This window comes from Rattus norvegicus, chromosome 11 (assembly GCF_036323735.1).
Source record: "Rattus norvegicus strain BN/NHsdMcwi chromosome 11, GRCr8, whole genome shotgun sequence".
NCBI classification, from domain to species: domain Eukaryota; kingdom Metazoa; phylum Chordata; class Mammalia; order Rodentia; family Muridae; genus Rattus; species Rattus norvegicus.
The window spans coordinates 99,298,998-99,323,372 of NC_086029.1; the positions used below are offsets into that span (position 1 = coordinate 99,298,998).

General features: G+C 37.5%; 1 long non-coding RNA gene across 1 annotated transcript; it reads left to right on the forward strand.

The window, feature by feature from the left end:
* The first annotated feature begins 1,318 nt into the window (after positions 1-1,318).
* On the forward strand, positions 1,319-23,918 carry LOC102550976 (uncharacterized). The gene is made up of 4 exons (XR_005491507.2): positions 1,319-1,810; positions 10,846-11,705; positions 12,644-12,812; positions 23,065-23,918. It is a non-coding gene; the product is annotated as an uncharacterized LOC102550976 (long non-coding RNA).
* Positions 23,919-24,375: the final 457 nt, after the last annotated feature.

Genomic DNA, 24,375 nt, shown 5'->3' on the forward strand with positions numbered 1-24,375 from the left:
TACAGAGCACTTTAGGGAAAATTAGTGTCAGCTCTTCCTTAAAAGTCTGATGGAACTCAGCAGTGAGTCCCTCACCTGTTGGGTGTTTCTTTGTTGGTTGACTCTTTTACTGTTTCAGTCTTGTGGCTCAGTAAGGGTCTACATTATTTATTAGCTCTTATTCTTTTGTCTAGCAGTTTCAGAGTTTTGTTTCTTAGATTAAAGCCTTTTAATACCATTTAAATTGGTTTTTGTGCATGCTGGTCCATATACATCAGATGTGCTTAATAACATCCACATTTCCTTGATTTTTCAGATTTTGAAATCTTTAGTTTTCCAAGTCTTCCTATTTGTGTTTTATAAGTTTTCAGTGGCATGCTTCCACTTCCACTTCTGATTTTTATTTATTTTGGTTTCACCTTTTTCTTTTGTTTAGCTTGCATAAGATTTTTTTTTCAAATATCAAGCTGTTTCTTTCACTGATTCTTTGTATTCTACCTTTAGTCATTGTCTTAGTTTGTATTCCCAGTACCTTGCTATGATCAAATACCTTGAAAAAAAGCAATCTAAAAGATAAAGGGATTATCTAGACTCAAGGCTCAAGGGTCTATCACTATTGGGAAGTCAAAGGTGACAGGAGTTTGAGCAGCTGCTCACATTGCTTCCACAGTCAGGAAGCAGAGCATAATGAATGCTACTGCTCAGCCTTCTTTCTTTTGTTTTTGTAGTCCAGGATCCAAGAATAGGGAATGATGTGACCAACTTTGGACAAGTTTTTCCACATTCATTAATCCAATCCTCTGCAAACAAACATAGAGACTCATTTCCAGTGATTCTAGATTGTATCAAATTGATAGCAGAGATTAATCACTGTAGAATTTTCTTATTTTTTTACCCTTACCTTCATTTCTTTCCATCTTTGCAGTTTGGCTTGTTATTGTTCCATAAAATTTTTAGGTGTACCATTGCATTCTATATGTGTCATCATTCTGACTTTTACAAAAACAAGTAGGCATTTATAGCTGTAAACTTTCACTTTAGAAGCTACTATTGTATCCCAAATGTTTTGACAAGTTAGGCTTTCATATTTATTTTATTCTAGAGATTATAAATCTTCTGTACTGATTTCTTTAATGCTAGTTCAATTATATATACTGTTCAATCTTCAGCTATTTTTAGTACTTGCAGATTTCTATTAATTTCCAATTTAATTCTGCAATGCTTTAGTAAGGTATGGCATTATTTTAATTATTTTGTATTTGTTGAGACTTATCTTATGACTCCTAGTGTGATATATTTTAAAGACACTTTCATGGGCTTCTCAGAAGAATGTGTTTGGAATAGTCTTTGCATGTCTGTGAGGTTGATTTGATCTTTGGTATAAATAAATCTGCAGTTTATTGAATTTTTATCTGAATGGTATACATATTTATGAGAGTGAGTTGTTGAAATAACGCATTATTAAGAACCTAACTATCTTTTCATGTCTATTATATTTGCTTTGTGATATGGGAATTACAATGTTAGTTGCATATATATTTACAACTGTTAGATAGTTTCACTGGATGGTCCCCTTGTTAATGATTGTCTTGGATTTTTTCTGAGGTTTTTTTTTTTAGCAGCAGCCATTTTTTCTTTTTGCTGTAATCAGGACCTCTCTTCATTGTTGTGTTGGGCAGGAATGATATTTTTCCTTCATAACAGCTATGCCATTGGTCCCCTGACTCTACAGATATATCAGATGTTTCTGCTGCCTTCCACTGAAGTTCTGTGTTTTGTTTTTGCACTCTACACACACCTCAGCTTCATGGCCTGAGACCAGTGTCTTCATGTGAGTATACGTTTCTTGCTTGTGTTGAGAGTTCATATTTGTTGTCCATTTTGTTTCTCAAGTTGACTCATCCCCAAGTCCAAGAATGCTGGGCCCCACGATTGACAAAGAGGCCTTGAGAAAATTATAGGATCCTTTTGTGCCAATTACAGGGTTTATATTAGCAATGCCTCTCTCTCTCTGAATAGCTTAAGCTTATTATGCTCTCTGTTGCATTTTAAGTTTATGGATGAGCGTTTGCCATTTAACAACAAAAGTGGTAGCTGATGAATACACAGATTGATTGGTTTTTCAGGGCTGTGGAAAATGTAGTCTATGACATCTAGAAATTGCACTCAGGGCTCAATACCTAGTAATAAATGATCAAGTTATCCCCCAAAATAATATTGCTTAATGTCCCTTGGAGATGGTTTGTACTTGAGACTCTGACAGTGACTAAAATGCTTTCAATTATAGGTATAGCACAGCTTTCTTTCACACTGCTTATTTTTCTATTAGCATTCATGATAAAATCAGGCAGAATTTATTTCAGGAATCTTTATAACTTGATGAAATTTTTATGTGAACATATGTCTTTTGTACAACTTCAAGCATTTGTTAGAACTGGGGCAGGTAAGAGGCTAGTTGCAGGGGATCCTAAAACATCTCTGTTGAAGTAGATGTAACAAAGGGCATACATGGTACAAATTACTCCACCCTGATGTCAAGATGTCTGAAGCCCAGGGTTAAGACTACTTGATATTGTGCCCAGGTCTGTCTCAACCCTATAAGACAGTCTGTGAACCAGTAGTATAGGCCACATGGGTCTCACAAGCTACCTGGAAATAGCAGCAAATCTGTTTCTGTATAGGCGGGGCTCTGCCTCTCTATGCAGAATAGTTGTAACAGCTTTTGGTAACTTATGAGGTTGCTTATGAAGTGGAATGTGGAATGTGAAGCCTTCTAGAGGGACATCTTTAGCTTGGACTTACTATTCAGTTTCATGGACTGTGCTTGCTTTGGCTGTAAGGCTGATTGGGAGAGGAAGGAGCTTTCCTTTGTGTGCTTGGCATGTTCTGACTTCTGACCAGAGGAGGAGTGTGTTGGGGGATTACAAAGGTTCAGAGGTCCTGTGGGGTCCTGTTCGCATCTTATGACTTGTGATAGTGGTAGCTGCTAGGGTCTGTTCATATTTCAACTCCTTACACTAATAGCCACATTTTTTTCTCCACTAGCAGTACTATGAGGGGTATAATTGCTGTGGATGGCTTCTATGACTTGATTGTAATGCTCAAAGCTTTTTGCCACAGGAGAAGGCATCTTCATAGATCTCTCCTCTGTGGCAAAAATTTCTTTCTTTTGAACTTCAAGTTTCTGTCCTGGTAAAAAAAATCTCATTGACTGTCTCTTTCCCAAGATTCTGTTTTCTATTCCCCAACTATGTAATCTCACAGTCCAGTGACCCTTCCTGAAGTAAGGGCACATTGGGAAATAGGGTCTCATTATATAGTTTTAGCTGACTTGGAGCACACTATGTAAATCAGGCTGATCTGCCTGCCTCTGTTTCTTGAGTTCTAACATTAAAGACTTGTATCATCATTCCCAGTTTAGGCAAAGCACTTCGTTACCATGAAGTGGTTACACTTGGCAGCTATAAATGAACCACTGAGCAATTCTGCCCACCGCATACCCCAGCGTTTTCTTCAGGATGAGTGTTAGACTTTAAAGGACCTGCCTTCTAGGATTCAGCAACATAATATAATGGAAAGGACAAGGGCTGTGAATCTGTATACAACACTTGCACAGGCCTTGCTTGGTTAATCTGCAGAGCAGATTAACAAACTCCATCCCGTAGCCAGTTTCTATCTCCCATAACTGGACATCAGTCTGAGATCTTTCAGAATGGTCCCATGTGCAATTTGCACTGCATTGTGATGATTGTGAACTCTAGTGAAGAAGGATTAAAACAAATCTGAATGCTCCATCTACATCACAAAACCAGGACAATGATGGAGTTGTCTTTTTAAATATTTGAAAATAGAGTTTGCTTGTTTGAACAGTATTTTCTTCCATGGGATATTTTAGAACATCATCTGAGTTCATCTGAGTTTGGTATTTATTACTGAACAGGTTGATTCCTACTACATAAATGGGGCTCATGTTTTAATGGTACTAATTGGCATTTGTCAGTTCAATAAGACATGTTCTTATTGTTTTAAACATGGCTAGACCTCAGGAAACAAAGCATTAAGAAAGACAAGGGGGTGAGGGAGCTTCGGGGAGATTGACAGTTTAAATAGAATAAGCAAGATGGTACTCTCTGCAATGGTCAAACTGAAAAAATGAGCAACGGAGGTACAGGTGTACACTTGTATAAAGGCAGAGTGCTGGGGAGACAGGATACTCTGTACTGATGTTTTCTGCTGAGAAGTTGATGGGACGCAGCCAGTCCATTTCTCCCACACAGGATGATACTCTTTGTTAGACTCCAGTGAATGCTATCACTTTAATGATGTGGGAGAGAATAACCTGTCTATCTCTACCAGGAGGCTGGAAAAGTAATCTACTTCTCTATCAACCACAATAGTAATGCTGATCTTTCTACCCATTTTTTCTTCTTTGAATGGACTAGCAGTATTTAATGCTCATTCAGAATAATAAATGTATCAATTAAATCACAGCATGAGACAATAAATTTAAAATGCTCATCTTTCATAATTTGTAGAGAATTTGGGCTCCTTTGTCACGAATTCCTATATTCACTGTTCATGAGCCCTGAGACTAAGAGGCTGAAACTATATGAAGAATCTAAGACAACCTTTGGGGTTTTTTCCCCATTTTTCTTTGGGGGCGGAAGTTCTGTAATGGTTTGTATGTGTGGTCCAGGGAGTGGTACTATTAGAAGGTAAGGCCTTGTTGGAGTAGTTATGTCCTTGTTGGAATAGGTGTGGCCTTGTGGGCCACATCCTAGCCACCTGGAAGTCAGTTAGTATTTTCCTAGTAGCTTTCAGATGAAGATGTAGAACTCTCAGCTCCTCCTGTAACATATCTACCTGGATGCTGCCATGCTGATAATGCCATGCTGATAATGGACTGAACTCTGAACCTATAAGCCAGCCCCAATTAAATATTGTCCTTATAATAGTTGCTTTGGTCATGGTATCTGTTTATAGCAGTGAAACCTAACTAAGATTAATTTCTCTTTCCCCTTATAGTTGGTTAGACTAATTGGATTAGATTAAGAGGAACTTTAAGAAATTGAAAAGGTATACCCCTGAGTGTCTTTGTGAGCACATTTCCAGGGAGAATTAATTAAGGAAGAGTACCCACCATGAGTGCAAGCACTACCACCCCTCAGGCCAGAGCCCCAGACAGAGTAAGAGGGGGAGAGAATGAAGACCAGGACCACATTTCTTCCTTTTCCTTATCCTTCTCCCTCTTTCTCATTTTTATAACATGTATTTATACAATAAATCTAGGAATAAATGCTTTGCTAAAACATAAAATCATTAAGAATTTTCTGCAGCATTGTGAATTAATTTATATTCTCTGGACTGCTTTTGAAGGCTTCTCTATAAGTGTTCCCAAACCACACTTTGACTTTAATTGTCTACTGTTTCCTTATATAATGTAGTAAGATAATATTTCTTTGAGCAAAATCTTACTTGGGTTCTACTGCAGGTTGAGTCTATTTGACCTTTGTATACAAGCTTCATGCTGTCTGTTCACTTCCCATTCTCTTCATCTGGAGCAAATGTTTCTTCCTGGCTCCAGCGCTAGATTTTGGCTTTTTCTACATACAGTTTCTACAAATACTGTTTGTTTTCTTCTGTAGATCTGCCTGTTTGCTACTAATCCCACATGGGAGCTTTTGGGAAATGTTCTTTGATAATCAACTTAAAAGGTCCTAGAAGACCTGAAAAACAAAATTTGCACACAAGTGTTTACAGAAGCATAATTCATATTATCCAAAAGGCAAATTCATCTGGTATAACAAAAAACCCAGGATAGCTAAAACTATTCTCAACAATAAAAGGACTTCTGGGGGAATCACCATCCCTGACCTCAAGCAGTATTACAGAGCAATAGTGATAAAAACTGTATGGTATTGGTACAGAGACAGACAGATAGACCAATGGAACAGAATTGAAGACCCAGAAATGAACCCACACACCTATGGTCACTTGATTTTTGACAAAGGAGCCAAAACCATCCAATGGAAAAAAGATAGCATTTTCAGCAAATGGTTCTGGTTCAGCTTGAGGTCAGCATGTAGAAGAATGCAGATCGATCCATGCTTATCACCCTGTACAAAGCTTAAGTCCAAGTGGATCAAGGACCTCCACATGAAACCAGATACACTCAAACTAATAGAAGAAAAAGTAGGGAAGAATCTCAAACACATGGGCACTGGAGAAAATGTCCTGAACAAAACACCAATGGCTTATGCTCTAAGATCAAGAATCGACAAATGGGATCTCATAAAACTGCAAAGCGTCTGTAAGGCAAAGGACACTGTTGTTATGACAAAACGGCAACCAACAGATTGGGAAGAGATCTTTACCAATCCTACAACTGATAGAGGGATAATATCCAAAATATACAAAGAACTCACAAAGTTAGACTGCGGGGAGACATATAACCCTATTAAAAATGGGGTTCAGAGCTAACAAAGAATTCACAGCTGAAGAATGCTGAATGGCTGAGAAGCACCTAAAGAAATGTTCAAGATCCTTAGTCATAAGGGAAATGCAAATGAAAACAACTCTGAGATTACACTTCACACCAGTCAGAATGGTGAAGATCAAAAACTCAGATGACAGTAAATGCTGGCAAGGATGTGGAGAAAGAGGACACTTCTCCATTGTTGGTGGGATTGCAAACTGGTACAATCACTCTGGAAATCAGTCTGGAGGTTCCTCAGAAAATTGGACATTGCACTACCTGAGGATCCAGCTATATCTCTCTTGGGCATATATCCAAAACATGCTCCAACATACAACAAAGACACATGCTCCACTATGTTCATAGCAGCTTTATTTATAATAGCCAGAAGCTGGAAAAAACCTAGATGCCCTTCAACAGAGGAATGGATACAGAAAATATGATACATCTACACAATGGAATATTACTCAGCTATCAAAAACAATGACTATGAAATTCATAGTTAAATGGATGGAACTGGAAAATATCATCCTGAGTGAGGTAACCCAATCACCGAAAAACACACATGATATGCACTCATTGATAAGTGGATATTAGCCCAAATGCTCGAATTAGCCTAGATGCACAGAACACATGAAACTCAAGAAGGATGACTAAAATGTGGATGCTTCACTCCTTTAAAAGGGGAACAAGTATACCCTTGGAAGGGGATAGGGAGGCAAAGTTTAGAACCGAGACTGAAGGAACACCCATTCAGAGCCTGCCCCATATGTGGCCCATACATATACAGCCACCAACCTAGATAAGATGGATGAAGCAAAGAAGTGCAGGCTCACAGGAACCGGATGTAGATCTCTCCTGATAGACACATCCAGAGTATGGCAAATACATAGGGAATGGAAGCAGCAAACCACGGAACTGACAATAGGACCCCTGTTGAAGGATCCAGAGAATGGACTGAAAGAGCTTGAAGGGGCTTGAGACCCCATATGAACAACAATGCCAACCAACCAGAGCTTCCAGGAACTAAGCCACTACCCAAAGACTATACATGGACTGACCCTGGGCTCCAACTGCATAGGTAGCAATGAATAGCCTAGTAAGAGCACCAGTGGAAGGGGAAGCCCTTGTTCCTGCCAAGACTGAACCCTCAGTGAACGTGATTGTTGGAGGGAGGGCGTTAATAGGGGAAGGGGAACAGCCGTATAGAAGGGGAGGGGGTTAGGAGGATGTTGACCTGGAAACTGGGAAAGGGAATAACATTTGAAAAGTAAATAAGAAGTACCCAATTTAATAAAGATGGAGAAAAAATAAAAATAAATTCATAGCAATGAAATCAATTCAACCATAAAATTAAAAAATTTTTTAAAAATTAAGGGATTAAAAAGGCAAATAAGCATATACTGAATGGTAATGGAGAGGTGGCCACCCTTTTCTTGTTCCTGATTTCAGTGGAATTGCTTTGAGCCACTCTCCATTTAAGTTATGTTGGCTATGGAATTGCTATAAATAGCCAATGTTATGTTTTGGTATGTCCTTTGAATTCCTACTCTCTCCAGGACCTTTATCATAAAAAGATTTTGGATTTTGTCAATGGTCTTTTCTGCATCTAATAGGATGATATTTGGGTATTTTGTCTTTCAATTTGCTTATATGTAGATTACATTTATCAATTTATGTATGTTGATCCATCCTGGAATCTCTGGGATGAGGCCTATTTGAACACGTGAATAACGATTTTGATATATTATATTCAGTTCACAAGTACTTCTTTGAGATTTTTTTACAGCCATGTTCTTAAGGAAAATTGTTTTCTAAGTCTTTTTTCTTTGTTGGGTCTTTTTGTGGTTTAGGTATCATTGTACTTGGGTATCAGGTTAACTGTAGCCTCATAAAAAGAGTTGGACAATGTTTCTTCTGTTACTATTTTGTGGAACAATTTGGAATATTGCCATTGTCCTTCTTTGAATGTCTGATATTTGTTATACTTTTTGTTTATTTTTAGTTTTCTATTTTCAGCTTTGAGTTTTGTTATATCTTGATGTCTGCTTATTTTGAGTGTTATTTCCTCTTTATGGTCAAGAATTTTTATGCGTGTTGTTAATTTACTATAAAACTTCTCCTACTTTTTTATGTCTTAAACTTGCATCTTAAAAGAAACTTCATTGTGTCCCAGAAGTTTGAGTATGATGTGTATTCATTTTAGTCAATTCTAGAAAGCTTTTTGTTCTTTGTTCATTGCTGATATGTCCCATTTTCCATTCAGTAGTAAGTTCACTTTCCATGAGTTTGTAAGCTTTCTGTTGTTTTCATTGTTATTGATATCTAGTTTTAGTCTAGTAGTGACCAGATAGGATCCTGGGTGTCATTTTAATTTTCTTGTATTGATTGTGACTTGCTTTGTGTCCAACTATGAGATCAATTTTTGAGAAACTTCTATGAGGTTATGAGAAGAAGGTATATTCTTTTGTGTTTGGGTGAAATGTTGTATAAATGTCTGTTTGGTCCAGAATTTCTCTGTTTATTTTATTTTTTTTTTGGTCTGGAGGATGTATCTGTCATCAAGAATATTAAAGTCTGCCATTATCAATGTGTAAGGGTCAGTATGTGATTAAAGCTATAGTATTGTTTCTTTTATGAATGTGGGTACTCTTTGTTCATACATAGATGTTAGAATTACAGTATACTCTTGGCACCCTTTTCCTTTGAGTATGTACTGTCCTCTGTCACTTATGATTAATTTTGGTTTAAAGTCTAGTTTGCCAGATATTACAGTGACTATCCCAGCTTGCTTCTTATGTTTGTTTGCTTGGAACATCCCCCCTGCCCATCTTTTTATTCTGAGTTGTTCTTAATCTGTGATGTTAAGCTGTGATTCTTGGATAAATCTGAAGGATGGATGTTGTTTTGAACCCAGTCTCTTAGTGTTACTGCATTTTTCTTTTAGTGGGTCTCTTCTGAGTAGTTTAGCTTTGAAGTATATTTTTTTTCAGATACTAAAATGACCACACCAGTTTGTTTATTAGGTGTATTTGCTTGGGATATTTTTATCAACCCTTTACCTTGAGGTAATATTGGTCTTTGTTGTTAAAGATCTTAGATGCAGCTAAAGGATGGATCCTGTTTCCACTTGTCTTTTTTATGACTTGGTATATGTATTTATTGTATAATAATGCAATCAAATTAACACAAGCATCACCACTTTTGATGGGTCAAAGGTCCCTGTCATTACTTTGCTCATCTTATAAATAAAAGTTGCTATGCTTAGAAAAAAAAGTAACTGATGCTTAGATATTTAAGTGACTACTTATTATTGATTCCTGTTATCATGTTATTGTCGTTATTGTTCATGTTGTTAGTGTGTGTGTGTGTGTGTGTGTGTGTGTGTGTGTGTGTGTGTTTGTTTCCCCTCTTTTAATTTTGATTTTGCTGGTCTGAGATTATTCATTCCCTGTATTTTCCTAGGTTTCATTAACCTCTTTAGGTTGAGTTTTCCTTTAGTACCTTTTGTAGTGTTGGATTTGTAGAAATATACAGCTTAAATTTTGTTCTACTATGGAATACCTTATTTTCTTCATTAATCTCTTAGAGTCTGCAGCATATCTGTCCAGCAGCTTCTGACTTTTAAGTCTTCATTGAGAAGTCAGGTGTAATTTTAATTGGTCTGCTTTTATATGTTACTTGTTCCTTTTTGCTTGCCTTTCCAGATTTTTTATTTTACTCTATTTTTTTTACATTTTTTTTGTGTTAACATTATGTGCTGACAGGGATTTCTTTTCTGGTTGAGTCCATTTTATATCATTTTATATTCTGTAAGTTTCTATTACTTTGCTAGTCTTCTCCTACTTTAGGTTAGGATATTTTTCTTCAATGATTTTATTGGAAATATTTTCTATGTGTTTGACCTGGTTTCTTTACCTTCCTTTATTCCATTATTGCAAATTTGTAATTTGGTTTTTCATCATGTCCCAAATTTTGGATGTTTTGTGTCTGGTTAGATTTAGATTTAATATTTTCTTAACCAAGATACCCATTTCTATTTTGTCTTTAATGCCTGAGGTTCTCTCTTCTACTTCTTGTATTCTTTTGTCTCTGAGGTTCCTGTTCAAGTTCTTAACTTCTTTATTTCTAGTTTTCCCTCAGTTTGGGTTTTCTTTGTTGATTTTTCCTCTTCCACATCTTTGTGATTGCACTGATATGTGGAGACTAAGTAGAGAAATATCCTCAAAATATAGAGATATATAGTTATTGAACATTAGGGAGAGAGGGGACAGCTCAGGTGGAGAAAGGTTGATCAATGGATATTGAGCTATGGTTAGGAACAAAAACATTTGTTTCTCTGTTGCACAGTGCTATGACTAATGATGATAATAGTGCACTATACATTTCAGAAAACTGAAGAAGTGTCAACAAGTCTCCCTATAAAGAGAAGTTTGAGACAATGGATCGCTAACACCGAGTTAAGTATTCTACTGTGTATCTGTGTCTTAAAAGATCACAGGGTAACTACACAAAGATGTACACTTTTGTTTTGCTTTCTGTGTCAGTTTAGAGACAAAATTAAGGAAAGTACCTCCGTCCCCTGTTCCTGGGCTAAGTTCATGGTCACCTAGGTGCTCTTTGTTGACCAGGTGTGAACATCATCTCCTTTCTACTTTCAGAGTACTGGCATTTTCTTAGCAGAAAGGATAGTGACACATACAGTGTAAAAGTCAAAATTATTTTCCTGATAGCTACTGGGTTAGTGAGGATAGAGTAAATTGCATTTGAGGATAAATTTAGATTTGTGAGTTATTTCCTCTCTTCCTCTCACTCACTGTTCCCTGGATGGCTGAATATGCACTTTCTCTTCTGCCCTTTAGGAAGCATTTCCTGTACAAATATGGCTTACTCTTGCAATAATCTCCTATAACACCACACTACTGGGCTTCTTTCCAAAAGGTCCTCATCTGCTGTGTGGTACTCAGGATCCCTAGGGTGGGATATCTTTCATGTAAATGATTTCATTCAAACTTTTATAGAGGTGTTCTGCAAACAAGACAGTTTCATTTCAGGACTTGGAAGGGGAAAGGGGAGAAAGCAAATGAATTTTTTAGAACCCTTATACTCTACCCAGACTGCATATGTTTTCAGACTTAAGAATTACTTTGCCAGCTTTGAACGAAGCTTATCATAGATGAAGATCTGCTTTAGTCTCTCTTCAGTGTTTCTCAAGGAAGAACTCAGCTAGTCAGAACTCTGCTAACAAAAGGTGAGTGCTTCAAGTCACACTACATCTTTTGCCCCATGGTGTTTTTCATTCTTCTTCATATGTATGTAGTCCAGGACTACATTGAAAACTGGTGGATAAAACTACTGCTTTTGTGAAGGTGAAACTCAAGTATGGAAGTCCAGGGAATTGTGCTGCCTTAATGAATTACTTAAAGATACTACTGGGTTATTGGATAATAGTGCTATGATAGGGGGCATACAGGCAACATAGAACAAGGCTTCAAGAGAACACCTGTAGATAAGAAGACTACAGTCTAAGGACCAAGTTATCAATTCTGGCTGAGCATGTGCCCCATGTGTTTCCTTACTTACTCTTAGCAGGAGCCCATAAGCCTCCACATTCTAAGTTTCGTGATGGTGTCTCTGCCCCCAGCCCATTACTCCTGAGCTCCTGTTCATCTCTTCTTGCTTGGCACTCTCACTTTGAAGGCTTTCACAGGGTTACACTCCTTGTATGTGATTATGGTCACTCCAGCTATTGTCTGAACCTAGCTGCATAATGGCTGGCACATAGTGCTTGCTTGCTGAATGGCACCCACACTGTAGTACTTCATAGGTGTTAGCTTATTTTTGTCAGCAACACAACATGCAGTAGCAATACCCTTACCTCCATTCCATTGATTCAGTAACAAGTTTAGCTTATTTGCTGGGCATCTCAATCTAAACACGTGGTGGCAATTCTATAAGATTGGTGATAAACTTCAGTGTTTTTCTTTTCTGTTCAAACCGATAGAGGCAATACTGGCTGTGAGGAGATTGAGAATGAGTAAGGATGGTTCTTTCCTTTGGCCATTACAAGAATTCTGTGTAGATTATTGTTCCTGTTGGTCAGTACTGTCATTCAAGTCATGATGCTCATAGCCACTAACTTTAGGCTGCAGCTTTTTATATCCCTTTCTCTCACCCCTTCCTTTCCAGGAATGAAAAAGTTTTGGACTTAAGTTCAGCCCTAAGGTACCCAAATATCAGTCTGGGAATCTGGAGTATCATGTACAGGAAAGATGGGGTCTTGACTTTGGATTGAGGGAGATGTCTATGTGGCTGATGGGCCTTCCCTGGACCAGGAGAGACTGCTTCTGTCCCAAGAGTAGGTTTTCAAATGTTTCATTTTATGAACTCCTAGGAAGCATCAACCTCCTCTGCTAGGCCATCTTTTGAGTACAGCTTTTCACCGTCACGCAGGCATTACTTTGCTGTGTGGTGGCGGAGTATCTTGTGTCGATTTCCTCTAAACCAATGTGGAGCAGAAGCTTAACAGGTGAGATGAAGAAAGATCTGGTGGGACCAACATAAAACATGCATCAATAAGGACTAGTTCTGTCCCTACATTAGCAGTGAATATGACATACCCATATTAGAGTGTGCCTACTGTGGGAGATGTCTTTAGATGGTGGTTTCTAACTGTTGTCTACTCAACACAGAGTATAGTGTTCCCATAGAAAAGTGCACTGGCCAGAGACAGCCAGTTTTCATAGAGATGAAGTTCTCACTGCTTCTATTAAGACTTAAAAACATATAATATTTCATTGATTTTTTTCACACTGATTGACATTTACTTTCTCAGTTTGTATATAAAGGATCAATATAACCTACTGATGACTTTAGAAAAAGCAGTTTTTGTCTTGGAAGTAGATGAGGCAGACAGCTGACCAGGAGAGCAGTGCAACACAGGTTCAACCAGCAGGGCTTCTGCATATACAGAGTGAGGGGAACTCACCTCTTTCCAGTGTTACATCTTGAGAAAGGCTAACTTTCTATAAAAGCAATAGGTTCATCACCTTCTGAAACAATGCTGTGAACCCAGAACACAGTGAGTAGGAATGTATGGCATATTCCTTAGCCATCAAACATCTAAAGTGATTATGGAAATAGTGGTGGTGAATCCCAATTATTTCCACATTGCCTGGCTCTCCTCCAGGACTATCCCTACCCCTTCCCATTCCTTGACTGATATTCTATCCTTTTCATATTTCATCCCTGTGGGGCTTCAACAATACTCAGGCAAATGCATATATATGAAATGTGGAATTTGCATCATCACCATAATTATCTCTCAGTCAAACATCATTTTGTGAGATTAAAAAGTTTCAGAGAGGAAATTAGTGAAAATAATATCTAGATATATTTTTTTAATTTTTAATGTTCATTGTTTCTGCAGAGTCTGAACAAAACTATATCTTTTTCATCCCAACACCTTTCTACATTCTTCCCCCTCAAATAATTTCATACTTCTGATTCTTTAAATCTAACTAAAGTAGAATTCAGTTTACTTTCCATATTTTGCAATCTTAGTTTAAGTTCAAATTGTGACAATGGGAGAAAGGCAGGAAGAGGTATGTTGGATAGGAAACCTTGGCTCCTAAGAGTAAAAGAACAATCTAACACTAAAATTGCAACTAATTCTAAGGTTTAGAGAAATAACTACAATGTGTTGCTCTACTTCATGAATCCATAACAGTGTACTGTACACATAGAAAGCAATATGACTATATGAGAGAAGGTCCCGTGTTTTGCCTTTTTTCTCTTTTGAAGCCTGAGCTCCTTTTGTGGCATAACAGACTTGGACAAGGGAATGTACCTAGGTGTTCCACCAGTATTATATTTTAGTAGGTATTATAATAATATCAGCCTTATACTGTCATATGGAGAGTTTAAAAAGCAAAATTATGAAGAATACCAGGAAAGTATTTGGCATGTAGTATGTGCAATAAAGATGTTCATAATCCTATTTATCATCAATATTATTTTGTTTTATTTTTTCCTTGATCATCAGTGAACATATTTTGTATATTTCTTATCTCTTTGATTATCTGCTGTATTAGAAGGCTAGTTCTATGGGATAGATACTTAACATGGAACAGATATCCATTCACAAACACTTCAGGATACAACAGATGGCAAACACTGCATAAAAGTTCATGAAAAGAAAACGGCTGAGCACTTCAAAATAGGTTTCAGTTAGAAATGTCCTTCTCTCAGCCCTCCTCAATGCCAGGGATGTAGACATTTGAGGTTTGAAGTCTTCTCGGGACAGGGCTGGTCTAGACAAGTCTTCTCAGAGCTATGTTCATGTGAATCTTCTCTAGTGCCTGGCACCTCAGCTGAGGAGCAAGGGACCTAGATGAAAACTATGCAAGTTTTTACAGCACTGAGAGCAATGGCCCTGGATATGTCTTTGAAGAAACTTGCTATGGGTCTATTCAAATAGTATTGCTATAGTTTTGGCCTCGGAGTTTCTGAACTTCGACGCAGGAAGATCCCAATATAACTTAGGATAATTTTTTTCCTTTCTAAAAGTGAGCTATCTCTGATAGTTCAACTGTGAGTACCAGGTCACAATGCTATTTGTGTCTCCATGGGTTCAGAATCATCTTGGAATTCACCCAAGGGTACACAGGACATCCAGTTGAAAAGTAGGATCTACTGCATATAGCAGCTAACAACCCAGGCTAATTCATTCTTCAAATAGGTTTAATCTATGTGAATTTGAAGCTCATTAAAGGTAAAAGTTAAATGAGTGGATATGGTATGACTGTCTCTCACCAGAAAACAGAATGTGAATCACGTGGTTCAGAGAACAAGGCATACTTGGGAGATTTAAATAGCATTCATGGAAGGATCTTGAGATATTAACATATCCTTGGGGAAGGGCTTAGATATACAAAAAGATGGACAACTTGCTACCATCCATGGAATGCCCATAGCAGGAACACAAACTTTCAATTTAGAGAGAAAGGAGTGTAGTTTGGTCAGTTGTAAAGTAAATACATACTGTGAAAACCTTCAAAACATACTTATCTCCATGTGAATGAATGATTGGCTGGATTTTAAAAGCCGTGACAGAATAGTGTGTTTGTCCAGGTCTGGCTCAGCTCACCTATCCTGTCTAGTGCCACCACACTAGGACTTCCGGAATCACTCTTTGCAACATTTCCTTACTTCCCCATCCTGGGGATGCTACATTTCTTGCTGTCTCCCTGTAAACTGAGCTTGGGCCTGAACATGCACTTGAAGTTTCTCCCCAGAATACCCACACCCATTGATTGGTTTTAAACTCCGTTTATAAGTTGACACTGTTCAAATCTTAGTTTCCTTCTTTTGCTTAAAGCAATTACCTCACACATTTGCCAGCCTCTTTTCATGCTACTGGAATATTTCATGAAAACACCAAATTTACTCTGGATGTAGCATAAGCTTTATAACTGATCCCTCCCTCTGCCTGAGAATTCTCATCTCAGGAAATGATACCATTACCTTCTCCATGAAGCTGAGTGGAAACAATGGTACTTGCGAGCTTCCTTCCACACTAAAAACCTTACTCCTACACACATAGTTTGTCAATAAGTTTTATTTCCTCTCCCTCCAAATGCCTACAGCATCCTCTCTGCTCTTCCTATCCAGGCAAGATTGGCAACAGGAGTTCCTGGCGTGTTTTCTTTATTTCTCAAGCCTTCACGGTAGAGTCCTCAGACAGCTGACAGAGTGGCTTTTAAAAAGTATGGCCAGCAAACTGGGGAGAGGGTTCTGTTGAACAAGATTTTGGCATGCAACCAGGAACATTTGAGTTCAGTGGGAACAAAAAAATTGTGTACTACGACCATTACCAGGGAGTGGAGGAGGAGCAGAAACAGGAATCTTCCAGGGCTCCCACACTTCCTAGGTAAAACAGTGAGCTCCATCATCAGTGTTAGATAACATCTCAAAAAGTAGGATGGAGAGAGCATCTAAGGAAGCAATATTTGGCCTCCACAGACTTATACAACCATACATATATATGCACCCTCAGACACATGTGTACATAAACATATAAACCCATAGATATATACAAATGTACATGCACATGCATACACACACACACAATCACACCACCACCACCACCACCATCATCAGGACAGGAACTCATGCTTTCCTATAATATTGTGTTGTCTTTCCATTACCTTCCAAGAATCCAGAATCCACATTTATATTTCTCTCTGCTCAGGGAAGCTGGAGCTTTCTGTATTTCTTTCTGCTCAGAGTAGCTGGGGCATTAATTCAGAGTTCCAAGTTCTCTATTCCCTGGCAAATGCCTAGATGCATATTTTATGTTTGTATTAGGGGGATTATAGTTTGAATTGGAATGACTTCCCCCTAGGGGTTGATGCTCATATATTTAAATATTTGGTTTCTAGTTGGTGGAACTCTTTGGAAAGGATTAGGAGGTATGGCGATGTTGAAGGAGGTATATCACTGGGAGTGGGCTTGGAGGTTTGAAAACCACATTCTGTTCCCAGTTAGATCTCTATGCTACATGTTTGTGGATCAGGATGTAAGCATTCAGCTACTTGTTTGATGTCATGCCTGCTTGCTACCACAAACCTTGCCACGATAGTCATGGTCTCACCCTCTGAAAATGTAACCCTACCCCAGTAAGTTTACTTGATGTAGTGTCTCTTCACAGAAATAGAAAAGTAAGACAGGGTTAAAAGGGGTTGTCTTTTAGGTAGTCTGGTAATAGCTGTCTGCTGATGGAAAAGTCAAGGATCCTGCAGTTAAATCCAAAGTACTGAATGTTTCAGCAGTCCCAATCTGGTGCCGGAGTTCCAGAGAATTCCTAGATATATGCTGGCCTTCAGTCTATATTGAAATCCCAGAGAAGTGGGCTTTAATACCAGTGAAATAATGCCTCAGCTACAAGATTTGTTTGTATCAATAAGAATGTGGGCAAGCAGGCAAAGAAGCATAAGCTTTCCTCTTTCATTGTTTCATATTTTTCCACATTCTAGAAGATGTAGCTCAGATTGAGGGTGGATCTTTCTACCTTAAGTGATTCATCAAAACAACAACAACAACAACAACAACAACAACAACAACAACAACAACAAAAACTCACAGGCTTCCAAGATGTTTGGGGTTTAGCTGATTCAGTTGTAGTCAGTTTGACAACCATGGTTGGCCATCACAATGCTCTAGAACAGTAGTAATCAATCTGTGGGTCACAACCTCTTTGAGGTCACATATCAGATATCCTGCATATTGGATATTTACATTACCATCCATAACATTAGCAAAATTATAGTTTAAAGTAGTAACAAAAATAATTTTATGGTTGGGCGTAACCACAATATGAGGAACTGTATTAAAGGGTCAGAGTATTAGGAAGATTGGAAATCACTGTGATAGAGCTTTGTTAGTAGAACACAGTGCACATGGACTGGCCCTAGGAACACTCATTTGACATGAAATTTGGGCACCATCTCTGTGCTATCTAGTTTTATAACAACTTGACACAGACTAGACTTATTTTAAAGAGGGGACTTGAGTTATATAAAATGTGCCCTCCAGACTGACCTGAGGACAAGCCTGTGGGGGGTAGCCTTTTGATTGATGCCTCATGTGAGTGGGCATAGATAAGATAAGATTAGATTAGGTTAGGTTAGATTAGATTAGATTAGATTAGATTAGATTAGATTAGATTAGATTAGAAGGCAGCTTGATCCAGCCATGGAGAGCAAGCCAGTAAGCAACACTTCTCCAACACTTCTACATGAGTTCCTGCTTCCAGGCTTCTGCCTTGAGATCCTGCTTTTATTTACCTTTATGATGGTTTAGGCTCCTGACATGAAGTAAAAAACTTGGTGTTTTATCACAGGAATGAAAATCCTAAGACAAGTTGAGTGGTGTGTGTGTGTGTGTGTGTGTGTGTGTGTGTGTGTGTGTGTGTGTGTGTGTTTTGAACAAAGAATGATGAGCAATGAAAAAAGGAATGAGAAGCAAGGATTCAGAACTCTAGAGAAAGGGCAGACCACAATGAGGGGTTCACTGTTGAGACCAGTGGCCAAAGTGCATTGAACATTTATGGGTGAGGACCAGGGAAGACACCATAGGTCTGTTGAAAATACAAAGAGAGTGACCAATTACTGAACCAACTGGAGCAACGATGAATGACTATTTTGATATTGTTCTTTAAAATTATTATTTAGCCTAACTCTTTTACTACATCTTTATTTGATGTGTGGCTTTCTTGGAGTTGAAACTTTCTACATTAATTTTCTGGTATGCTTCTAGCACTTTAAATAATATAAGAAGTGTCATCCTAATTATTTTGTAAAAATCGAACTTTTAAAATTATAGAAAATGTCACAGACCTTCCATAGAATTCTTTCTAAAGGACCACATGTCTTGGGTTTGAGAGCTCAACTAAGTAGTTTAAATATCCTTAATAATATTTTTGCTTAGAATGAAACATTGTATGTAGCATAGGTCTCTGTGGGTTGTAATTACCTAAACAGCATTGAAACAGGTAGTTTACACAGGCACAAAGTTTTGGTTTCTGTATTAATAAAAAAAGATTTCACTGGTCCTTTTGTGTGACCAGTATGCAAAGCACTTTTCATGAATTTTCAACTTATTCTTCTTTACCTTAAGCAGAGGTTCTACTTCAATTTTACAGTGGATAGCACAGTGCTCAGACCAGATATTTTGAACTTGAAACTAATAAACAGAAACTAGTTGGAATATTGGAATGTGCAATGGAATCTTTTAAAGATGCCATTTAGACAAGAGGAATACATGATAGATAGATTCATGAAACAACTACTGTGTTATTGTTAAATGTATCTAGGTAGAGAATTACATATTCACAGAACTAAAATGGACTTTGTAAATCACATGGACTAGTGTTTAGCTACTTGTCTGAATTCTGAAATCATGTAGAGATCTGACAAACAACACCAGTACCCTGGTCCCTAGCTCTAATCCAATTCCTAAGCCCACCCAATGTCATGTGGTTTCAAGACTTACCTTGTGGTTTTGAGGTTCTGATTATATGTACTAAGGTATAAAACCATTTTTCCCCTGTCTTTCTCTCTGTCTCTGCTTCTCTCTCTCCTCCATCCCCTACTCTGTCTCCTTCCCTCTGTCTCATTCATTCTGTGTGTGGGGAAATATTTCACTGTGCGGTTTCCAGATCATCATTTTTCCTTTTCAGCTTCCTGGGTATTGGCATTAAGGGTGTGGTCTGCCATGTTCTACTGGGATGTAGGAGAAATTTTCAACTCCCAAATGACTAATGTACAAGATTGAGAACATGGATGTTATAGTTTGGATCCTGAATGATCCAGGCAAGCCCATATTGTAATAAAGGTTTTATTGTAGAGTTGGTGTTAATGGAAGATTGTGGACCCTTAAAGAGATGGGATCTCAATTACAATTTTGGCCATTGAAGAAGTGTCTTTGACAGAAATTGTGAGTCCCAAAGTTCATCCTGTCTCCATTTTCTTTTTCATGTTTCAGTGACAAGCTATTATGCCCCATCATGCATTCTTGGCACAGGACCAGAGCAATGAGCAGAAACCTCCAAATAGTGAACTGAAACAAATTTTTGTTCTTTATAGATTTATCGTTACAAGTATTTTACAGCACTGGGAGACTGATTAACATTCCTTATCTTTCTAAATCCTTTGAATATTGATGCACTTTTTCAGAATTATTGTCCAGCACTTACCAAGAGCATAGTAAATCTGAGATGGTATTTTCATATAACATTACATATAATTGTACTTAGCTGACTACTGTGTACAATTATCAACAATGGGAATCTACTTTAAGTTCAAACCAACCAAGCTTTCAATGGCTATGGTACTATTGAGCTGACTGGAGTATTCAGGGTCTGCTTTATGGGAGCTAGTCTATGTTCTTGCCCTTAAGATTAGTTCTTTACTCTTGGATAGCTCCCAATTTGAGAAAATTCATCACTCCGTTGCTCACCCATGCTTCTAGTTTAACTATGGATTCCTTACTGAGCCTGCAGGGATCTTCCTCCTTTCTCTCGTGACCCTCATCTTTAACATCCTCTGACCCCACTTCATGGTCCTTTCACAAGGCAGAGGCTCCCATATTTAGGTCCACTTTCACTGTCCACCCAACTTCTTGGAGCGTCTGGATACTAACTTGAATGGAAGCCACAGTTTCTGGCACTGAATCTCAGCAGTTGTTATTGGGTTTTCATACACTTCCTATTTTCTATTATTTCTTTTACAATTTTTATTAGCCCAAAGAAAATCCCTATCCTGGTGTTGGCTCACATTAAATCAGTTTTTCCACATGAACTCTTGCAAACTGAACGATTTCCCACACTTATGTTTTTATAGTTGCTTTTTAAAACCAAGAGATTTCATTCACCTTCTCTACACACATCTTACTTCCTGCACATTACTCTTATCTCTTCAGACCATTTATTACCAATCTGTTGAATTAAGTGTGGTGTAGATCTGATGATTACAGAATCTTGGCCTGAAGTATTAGCATTGAGCACTCAGGAGCCTCCCGCTTTGGTGGCCTTTTTGTATTGCTTTTCAGCTGTCATCCATTCAATGTTTCATCTGCTTTCTTATGAGGCTATATATTTAAAACATTTGTTAAAAGCTTTGATATAATCCAGATATGTACACTTTATAAATGCCAATTCAGAGTCATGTGAATTCTAGTTTTCCTCCAAGGCCATGTCTTAATCAATTTTCTTTAACTTAATCTTTCATCCCACTATCTTTAGGGAGGCAAAGCATTGCTTTTGGATTTCTGTGTGGCTGGGGAGTGGTTATGCTCAGAAACATCATTTGTTCCACTCTCTTCAGTGTTCCCATATTATCTGTGTAGAGCATTACATATCAGTTATCTCTTTCCACTTAATAAACCATTCCAGGGAATAGTGTTTCAAACAGTAATATATATTATTACAGCATGTAACATATTACATATTAGACATATATAAGCATTATACACACATAATACAATAAATTAATAATACATGAAATTAATAACTATGTTATAATTCCATGTATATATGTTTCACATATGTGTATATGTTGCCCATTATATGAATATTATGTTATGTGTATATTATATGTTCTATATATAAGATATAATGCATTGTATATATTATATGTATATGTATAATGTTACATATATGTTCATAATTCATACATATAGAATATATGATATATATTATAATTTCTAAGGGTATGAAACTCAGGATTGGCTTATCTATTTGGCTGGGACTGAGTGTTTCATTAGTTTTAAGTCAAATTGCCAGTTGGTCCAGGCCTAGTGTTTCAGACTTGTGATCTAATCCACTCAGAAGGCTGAGACAAAAGGATTGTAAGTTCAAGATCCGCTTGAGATATAGAGCAAGATTGGTATTTATGTAAAGACCCTTTAGATAGATAGGATAAGATCTGAAGTTGTGGCTAATTGATAGAGCCACACCTACCATGTTTAAAAGTGCAGGAAAACTGTCAACATTGTTGTAACAAGTCTTTTTGTTTTTGGAGGAAACTCTAAGGCTATAACTACTCCTGAAGAAGATCTTTCAATGTGGCTGGAGAATGTGCTTTTCTCAATGTACTTGAGTGACCCATAGAGAAGGCATTAACTTTCCCCCAAGAACTGTCCCAGAGGAGAAAAGGAAGGACACAGAAGCTTCAGTTCCTTTTTTATGACCTCTCCTCTATTGTTATTGTTGCTTCTTTCAGATCATTCCAAGTAGACCAGTAGTCTTTGCCCTCAGGCAAAGAGAATAGAATTCTTCCAGTGGAAAGTGACAAAGGATTGTAGATGTATTATCAAGTCAGTGCACATCAGAATTTTCCTCCCCAGGGCAGTGAAATATCTTTGACTCTGTGTGTGTCTTTTAAAGACCCACAACCATGTAGTTTCTGATCTTGAAAACATGGATAAACAAACAACATAAAGTTCTCTCATGGTCTCACTGGAGTTCTAACTCATGTACTCCCATATATAACATGGTCCTTCATCTTTTGGAGATCTCCCTTCCTAGAAAGTGTGTGTGTGTGCGTGCTTTGGAAAGAGAATGTGTCAGCCCACTAAAGCGTTACTCAAAGTATTAACTATGCCAAGAAAGATGGTTTAAAATCACCTTTATTTTTTCATTTCATTTATTTTTAAACAGATTTGAGATGCAGTTGCATTTGTTCTTTGACAGTTAATTTGTATGTGTGTAATTCATTCTGATTGCTATTACCCCAACTCTTTCTCATCTCTTCATCCCTTATCCAGTCCCTTCTTTCCTAAAAATCTCTTTCCCACATTCATGTATATTTGTTTGGCCTTGGGTTTCCTGATGGCATTCTTTGTGTTCTGGGAATTGGAACTACCCACTGGTGCAGAGCAGGCACACCAGTGGAGAAAACACAGAAGATTGTGGATTTTCACCCAGGGAACACCCTCTACACTTTCATTTTAGGTATTAAACAAACTTCTAACTTTAGGGTAGTTTTTATGTATATTCAGGGAGAGACACTTGCCTTTCATTGCTGATATGAATTTGTTTGCCTGATTAGGATGCTTCTCTAAGGACTTCACCAATGGGAATGGACTCCCAACCATGCTGGTTAGGATGCTTCTCTCAAGGCTTCAGCACTGGGAATGGACTTCCAACCGTGCCTCCTCCCTTTTACAGGCATTGTGTGAATACTTAAAGGAAGTTGTACTTCATTTCCATCAGGATGAAGTCCCCACCTGATGGTTCCCATACAAAAAACGTTGGATCCCTCTTATTTGCCAATTTCAAGTTGTTCTGTTAATATAAACTCATGTGTACTTATTTTTCAGTTTGAATTATGATCCAGTTTTACTATATTATTGTGTTCAACTTTCCAACAATGCTGTTAATATGTGAACAATACCAGCATCATCTGGTATATCTTCTATTGCAGGACTGGAATCTTTATTTCTTCAAGAATTCCATATTCTCTCTTTCCATAGAGAATTCTTGTAGATGCACACTGTTATTGCTACTTCCTTGTTTCTGTGTGTTCAGTCAACAAAGCAAGAAAAATTATGTATATGGTAACATGTATGTTTATTATACATAAATAATTTTCTTAGTCTCTTCCACAAATGCAATATTTTCTCTTTTTGCACCTATAAACTCCTTATTGAATAGAGAGTATCCAGTTCCTATTGTAGAGTAACTTAATTGCTTGGTTCCTCTATACCTTTATTTCAGTGTCAGAATTAACCCATATTAAGCAACCTTGTTAACGAGAGTATTTAGAACTATTTATTTGCTTAACGTTAGTGTTTTATTCCTTCACCCCCTTCTTTGAAATATTTGATGTCTTGATAGATATGTGATTTAATGTTTTACCTCAAAATATTTTTGATAAAGAATAAATGAATGAACTTCCAAATAAAATTAGAAACCTGTTCTTTAATAATTAAAATAATATTGAGGTTTCAGTTTCTGAAAAGTTCACATTTTAAAAAAGAAAAGTTGACATTTACTTGGAATTCATGAAACAGGGTTTAGGGGGAAAACTTCTATTTTAGCTTTCACAAGTTCAAAAATAGGTAAGTGTGTCTCTAAGTTGATTTAGTACTAGAAGAATGATTAGTCTGGCTAGTGGATTGGTTGGTTCCATGAAGCCAACACTTTTGCAGTCACAGTACAGTATTTGTACAAAGGAGCAACTGACAGTGATCCCTGGTTTAGAAGAGAACAAACACATTTCATTGCTCTGGAACCCTGTATGATGAATGTGAGTTCTTTCTGGTCTAGGACTTTAAACTTTCCTGAGCTGTCAAGTTTCTCGAAATTCCATCAATGCATCTCTTCCTTCTGTCTATTTTAATGAAGTAAGTCAGGCTTT